Here is a 7367-nt window from a genome sequence, read left to right as displayed (position 1 = left end):
CAGACGTGGAGGAATAATGGGGGTGGGCAGCAGGATAGAGGGGGAGTGAAAAAGGAATAGGGTCGGGGAGCAGGACAGAGGGACACACAAGAATAATGACAGAGAGAGAAAGACCAGGATTTTGAGCCTCACAGAGGGATGGAGAAAGAAAGAGAGGGGTCAGGAGCCCTGTGGAGAGATGGGGGAAGACTGAAAAAGAAAGGGGGTCCGGGAGCAGCAAAGAGGCACAGCGAGAGTAAGAGATGGACAGGAAGAAGGACAGCGACAGTGGGGTACAGAATGACCAAAAACTCAGAGATGGTGAGAGGACAGAGGGAGAGAGAGAGAGAAAGGGAAGGAGTGAGAGAGAGAAAGAGGAGGACGGGGGCAGGGAGGGGGACACACAAGCAGAGAGAGAAAAGGCAGGACAGGGAGGAGGCCAGAGAGATTGTGAAAGACAGAGAGGGATGCAGATCAGGACAAAGAGGCAGAGAACGAAAAAAAACAGCGCTGGGCTGCCGGACAGAGACAGAGGAAGAAAAAAAGAGGGGCAAGGAGCAGGACAGAGGGGGAGCAAGAAAAAACAAAGGGGCGGGTAGAATGGCAGAGAAAGAGAGGGGCTTGGAAACCGGAGAGGGAGGAACAGGGAGCAGGATACAAGAACAGACAGAAGAAGAGGGGCACAGGGAAGCAAAAAGGCGAAACCAGTGAGGGAAAGGCAGGGGCGGCACAGGCACAGGGAGGGACCCGGACGCAGAAGAGGGGCGACACGGCCCCAGGGGCCCAGGACTCACCGCAGTTCCCGCTCTCCGTGCTGCCAGGAGAATGTTACAGCTCAGACACTTCTGCCCTGCCTCTCTCAGCTCTTACAACATGAGGCTTCCTAGACACACAGCCCCACGCACGCACACAGACACACACACTACCTGGCCGAACCGCACTTTTGGTTAGGCAAAAGCCCCCCGCGGTGCATGTCAGCAATCTGGTCTGCTGAGGAATACTCAGAGGGACCCTTCCTCACCCGGAGAGGCCATCTGCCTCTTGTCGGCAGCCGGGGGCAGCTTCCAGCCAGGTCCCCTTCCTGTCCTTCTCCAGCCGCTTCACCTTTTTCCCATCTCTTCACCTTCAGCCCGCGCCAGATGCAGCCAACGACATCCCCGGGGGAGGATCGGACAACCGAGCCCTCAGCGCGGCCTCTGGGAGAGGGAAAGAACCGTCATTACCGCAGCCAGCCCCAGCCTGGAGCCCCTCCTGCTGCAGGAGCTCCTGCAGGCACCGCTCCGTCCCCACGCTGGCGCTGGCGGCACCCGCGTTAACGGAGGATCGAGCGCGCCCGAGGCTCCGCTCGCTGCTGCCAGGACAGGCCGTGGGGGCCCTGGGGCTGCGGGACAGGCCCCAGGGGAGGGGCTGGGGCCGGGGCAGCTGCAGGGGGCGAGCGGGGCTGCAAACAGCCGTTGGCTTTGCCTTACGCCCTAACATATCACACGTGAGCCGTGTCACGAGAAAAACGTGCTCAATCACAACTTCCCGGCTGGACGAGCAAGGACACCACTCGTGGGTCTGCAGGTCAGAAGCCCAATGCTGGTGCCGCCCCTCAGGTTCTTGACACCATGACAGGTCAACGTGAGAAACTTCAAAGTGGCGTGCTTACGGCTGGAATGCCAAAAATAAAGGAGAGATATGGCCTGGGTGGGACTTCAGAAAAAGAAAGGAAGATCTTACTCTCTCTGTATTACATTTTCCAAAATGAAATGTGATATGTAAAAGGCAATCAAGACAGGATTAACAACTACCAACAAGGAAAACAGGTTTCCTGGACTTCTTCTGGAATCATATAATCCCTCTCCTAAGGAAACGATCTCCCTGAAGATGCAAGACAGTCAGTGGCATTTCTACGGTTGCTCAGCTACATTTTAGTTCATCTGTCAGCACACAGCCTGCGTTTTAAAAGAGGTTCTACTGGATAGAAGAGTCAGAGCTGAATTGAACTATCACATGAAGTCGACGGGAGGAGAATACAACAAAACGTATTTACCACAAACTGGTGTATACTTGACAAAGCAGGAATCCGTTTGGCACGGCAGACTTGCCAGCTCGAGATGCTGCTAACGTCTCTGTCAGAAGCTGTCGCTATGTTACGGGCTATTGTTATACCCATGAAACAGCCAGCCTTCACTGGCGTGAGACCCCTGTGAATTACTGTGCTCACTGACTCAGTCTGCAGAAAACAAATAAATAAAAATTAAAAAAGAAAATCACATGTAGCACAGAAGAGGGCCTTCTTCAGAAATGAATGGCTCTGCAGATAAAACAGTGGGTTAGGTTAGTTTCTAATTAGTTCTTAAGTTCTCTGTCCTCTGCTTTGACAGGTGCCGATTCCAGATCTCCCTGTACTCAGAAGCTCTACAGCTGGATACCCCAGCAGGAGCGGTGGGGGACAGCAGCCACATAGACCACGACCTCCTACTTCTTCTTCCTGGTAAGTCAAGAAACCTTGAGGAGCATAGGAGTTATTCCTCTGACAGCAGAACGGGATGAAGGGGCTTGAGACTTCTAGAACTTTATTTTGATCACATTTCAAAGTTCCTTCATAGCCAGAAGGAATTTCATTCCAGGAATCTTCATACCACTCAACCGGTAAAAAGGTATACAAGCCTTTTTATCCCGTTTTATCCTTTCACACTTGTTCCAGAAAACCATTTTCCACTCTCCAGCTCACAATCTCTCTAAGCAGAAAAGTCCTATCTGCCACACGCTTGTCATAAACTAGGTAGGATATGACAAACTTTCAAATACATCGGTATTTAGAAAATTAGAAACTTTACATCGCAAAAAGGAAAAAAAAAAAAAAAAGAAGGCTGGTGGGGGGAAAAAATATTTTTTCTACCTTGACTGCTCTTAAGCTGCCAGTATTTAACATTAACATCTCTGTATTTCAAGGTCAGCATTGCAACAGTTCTGCTATTTGTGGATAAAATCAGAGAGAGATTCTCTGCCTTTCACCAGTTCAGGCACCCCACCTACACTTATTCACAGATTTGATTTTTTTTTTTTTTTTTTTTAATGTTTAAAAGGATAGAATCCGCCCCTCCAAGTTATAGTGGGCAAAAGAGCACATTTTAAGTGAAATTAAATTACCTTCTCTTGATTTAAATGCAAAAAGCTAGCTCCACTGGTACATTCATCCACAAGAACGTTAACACCTCCAACTTCATAGACACCCATAAATTATCTTTGTAAACAGCAAATTACTAAACATAGTACAACACTCTATGAAAGGGAAAAAGAATGCACACAATCAGCATTTTCCTTTTTGACCACAAAAAGGAAATCTCTAACAGCAGATAAGCCTGCATTAAAAATCAATCCAATCTGGACCCCAAATGGTTATGGGTTAGGATATGCCACAGATCCGGACTTGACTCTTGAAAGCACTAAGGAATTTTAGGTTCTTATGCAGAGGTTTAACGAGAGTCTTGGCACCTTAATTTGGGACATGAAAGGGATTTGCACTACAGCACCATGTGCAGTAAAGAAAACTGGTCTTGCTGTTCGATTCCAACGCCGCATCCTCAAACAAAACGAGGCTGCCACATCTGAGGAACAAGGACGGAAACCTCACCTGCCATCCCGAAGTTACGCTGTGGCATTTCTTCACTTTTTGTCGCTTCCCTCGGGCTTGGTCAATCTTTTGCAGAGTCTGAAGCAAAGGCCCATAGCTTCTTCCTGTTTCTGGCAGTGGATGTCTGGGTTTTCACAGGTTGGTTTGTTGTGGGGCACCACTCGTACCCTGCCTTTGCCTTCCTAAATGCATCCTTCTACTAGGAAAGAAAAGGAAAATTACCAGTCATGCGAGTCATGTCATTATACTATCCACAGGGCAAGAGAATGCACTGCTGGTAAGAGGATTTAATACAGTACATAATCCTTAAATATCTTGATTTTTTAACAGTTCAATCATGTGCTTAGACTCTGACCGCCAACACAATCTAACACGAAGAAATATTAAGTAGAGCTGTAATTACAAAAGTGGGGTTTCTCTTTCTTCTCTTGAGGGCCTATCACCCAGAGCAAAAATACCTTGCACTCGTATTTCTCTAGTAAATCTGTATTTTAGAATATTTGAGTATATTCTTTCCCAAACCAGGCACCGAGAATGAAACGCTACCAGGATCATCTCATTTTCAGTAACTTCTGATCCATCATCCCAGCGTTCCTTCCAAAATGTACCATGCTGCATGGCTGCGTAAAGTAAACTGGGACCATTTGAAACTTTCTTTGGCCTGGAGCACACAGCACACATCTCAGCTGTTTGCTAGATTCTGGGTCTGAGGCAGCAAAACAAACAAAGCCAGGCTACACACAGCGGGGTAGGGGGAAAAGGTCTGGATCCTGCACAGTTTGGGGGGTAGGGGGAAGGATGGGAACCCACTTTATTCTCAAAATGCAACAGTGAGGTTTTCCAAATACCTTGCTGACCAGACCAAAACAATGTTTTTGAACGTTAGCAGCAATAAAAAGAGCACATTGCAGTATTTTAAACGTCTTGCTATGCAAGGTGGAGGATGGATGAATCAGAGGAACATGGCACACATTCCAGCTGCAGAGGTCTGCCTAAAGCTGTCAGGGACGTACAGCACTGGCTGCCGGGGGAGGCTACCCAGTAAGGACCAGTGCCGACCGCAGGGAGGAGGAGCCCAACACCTTCCCATGCACTCGGCAGCTCTCCATGGCAGCAAACGACCAGAAGAGCTGTGTTATCCTGAAGCACATTGCAGGGCAGCTGCAGGACATTTCTTCGTGGTTGCGCGTCTTCCCACCCACCCAGCCGTCATCAGTCCCAGTTACGGCACAGAGAAACACCTCTGTTTCATGCACGTGCCTGCACAGAAACACAGGCAGAGGGAAGAAATCCCTGGGGTATGAAATACAGAAATGGCACTGAAAACCTTGTCCTCTGACAGAGTCACTGCAGCGTTTCCCCAGATCAATAAACAGCATGCCTTGTGGCAGGATCACCATCGCATGCGTATCGCTCGCTTTCATTTCCACCTTAAGCTATCAGCTGGCACTTGCTACCTCCAGACTGTAGCAAGGGTAAAAACGATTCCGTCCGCAAGCAGCACAGCACCGTGAGAACCCGCGGTGTGAAGTCCTGTGTTTACATAAACGGCTATAAATAATAAAAATCTGCAGGGACCGCTGACCCACACATGCTGTATTTTCTGAATAGGGCCTAGGGATTAAACCTACAAACTAAGGACTGCGACTCCTCTCACCCTCTTCTCTTCCCCTCCGTTTGGTGTGGGAGCTCGTTTCACCAGTGAAGGTGCACCACAAAAACAGCCTCACAGAGGGGCAGGGCGGGGAGGGGATAAAGGAAGAGGTGGAAAGGAAATACGCAGGGAAAAGGTGGAAAGGAAATACGCAGGGAAGCAGCTTTGCTCCCGCTCGGGCCGACTGTACCTGCGAAACCACTGGCCGAGCGCCGGCGGGAGAAGTGTGCAGCTCTGCCTCCGAACGGCAGCAGCCGGGGTTCATCAGGCTGCTCCCTGCAGGAAACAATCTCCACTGCCTCCATCTTGCCAGCGCAAGGACACATTCAAAAATGAAGAGTTTTCAGCGAGGGAACAAGGCTTGAACAATAATAATCGGGCTGGCGATTTTCCCAGGCAGCTGAATATTCCCAGTCCTGAACAGGGCAGTTGCAGTGAAAGCCCTGGGAGAGTTAACAGGAAAACACACCACTCCTATTACTGTAGTAACTAAAGATGCCAGGGGGGCTCTGGGAGTGGGGCTGCCCGGTGCCTGTGCCCAGGGGGCTGTCTCCTTCCCCTCCCCAGCTCTCGGGTCTCTCCCGGGGCTGCCCCGGGCGGCCCGGCTCCAGCTGACCGGCAGCCCCTCACACTGGGCGGTTTGGAGCATTCCCCACCACTGCCGCCCAGCCCCAGCCCTCACCTCAGCCGAGACGCAGCTGCAGCAAAGACCGCGCCTCCCGAGGCCAACATGGCTGCCAGGAGGCTGAGCGTGGGGAAACGACAGCTCCCAGCATGCCCCGGGAACCAACATGGCCACCCGGCAGCCCCGTGCCCAGCACTACAGCTCCCGGCATGCCCCGGGGTGCGCCTTCCTGCTCTCTGACCCTGGGGACACCGCCCCCGGCCCGGCCCCGCCCCCCCCCCCCCCGGCCCCATGGCCCCTCCCCGGGGCTGCCCCGGCCCCGGTCCCGGAGCCCCGGTGGAGCCGGGAGGAGGAGGGGAGAGGGAGAGAGCGGCAGAGGGGGGTGGGCAGGGCGGTGGGGTGGCCGGGGAGGGGCGGCAGACGGACAGAGGGACCGGAGGACGGGGGGCGGGGAGTGGCGGAAGGAAACCCCTGGTGAGGAAGGGGGCAGGGAGAAGGGGGCAGGGCAGGGGCGCAGGGACATGGCGGTGAGCAGCAGGACAGAGGGACAGAGGGAGCAGAGGAGGGGGGACAGAGGGACGGACCGGCACAGGCGGGCGAGGGGGGGACAGGGGAGGAGGGTGAGGGGGAGAGGAGGGGGAGGGAAGGGGAGAGGCGGGGCCGAGAGCAGGACCCGGGGCAGAGCAGCCGCGGCTCTGCAGAGCAGCCAGCGCTGTGCGCGCGCAGCTGACTGCCTCTTCTCTGGGAGGGGCGAAAGCTGCCGGCCGCGACGGCACCAGCAGCTGCACCCGCCCGGGGCCTGCTCCTGCCCTATCCGCTCCTCCGCAGTCGGTGACATCAGAAGAAGCCTCACAAGCAAGGTGACTTCTCATGCCCAATCGGCTACTCGGGAACATGCGACATCACAAGCACCTGCACCCGCCCGGGGCCTGCTCCTGCCCTATCAGCTCCTCTGCCACCAGTGACCTCACAAGCACCTGCCCGGCAGGAGCGTCCTCACTCCCAGCACCCCGGGTTCTTCCCCTCCACCTCCATCGCTGTCTCCCGTCTCCCCGTGCTCTCCTCGCGCCCAGGCCCCTTCTCACCCCCCCACCCCCTCCCAGTGCCTCTCTCTGTCGCGGTGTTTGTGTGGCCGATGTCACCTCGGATGCGTTGTCCCAGCCGCGCCGCCTGCATCTCCTGCTCTTCTCCCTCTGCTCTCACCGTGACTCCGCCTGCCCTCTGATGTGCTTTTTGACCTCCTGGGCCTTCGTCCTGCCTCCCTTCTGCTGTTAAAACCTGTTCCTGCGGGGAAGTGACAACCGGTCGGTGTCCCCTCCGTGCACCTTCCCTGCATCTTCCTGGGCTGGCAGCCGGTGGGAACTGTCACCATCAGCCCGGCTGTGCTTGAAGTCTTCTCCTGGCACAGGCGCAGCTCCGGGTGTGCTTGGTGCGTACTGTGCTTCCCGAAGGAGAGTGGGCAGTGTCCAGCTGGGAAGAGCTGATTT

General features: G+C 53.8%; 1 long non-coding RNA gene across 1 annotated transcript; it reads right to left on the bottom strand.

The window, feature by feature from the left end:
- Positions 1-1128: 1128 nt before the first annotated feature.
- LOC142076137 (uncharacterized) lies at positions 1129-5545 on the bottom strand. The gene is made up of 3 exons (XR_012671122.1): positions 5446-5545; positions 3602-3800; positions 1129-1175 (listed from the first exon to the last, which is right to left on the bottom strand). It is a non-coding gene; the product is annotated as an uncharacterized LOC142076137 (long non-coding RNA).
- Positions 5546-7367: the final 1822 nt, after the last annotated feature.

Source organism: Calonectris borealis, unplaced genomic scaffold (assembly GCF_964195595.1).
Source record: "Calonectris borealis unplaced genomic scaffold, bCalBor7.hap1.2 HAP1_SCAFFOLD_33, whole genome shotgun sequence".
Taxonomy (NCBI): domain Eukaryota; kingdom Metazoa; phylum Chordata; class Aves; order Procellariiformes; family Procellariidae; genus Calonectris; species Calonectris borealis.
This window is presented reverse-complemented; position numbering and strand designations above follow the sequence as displayed.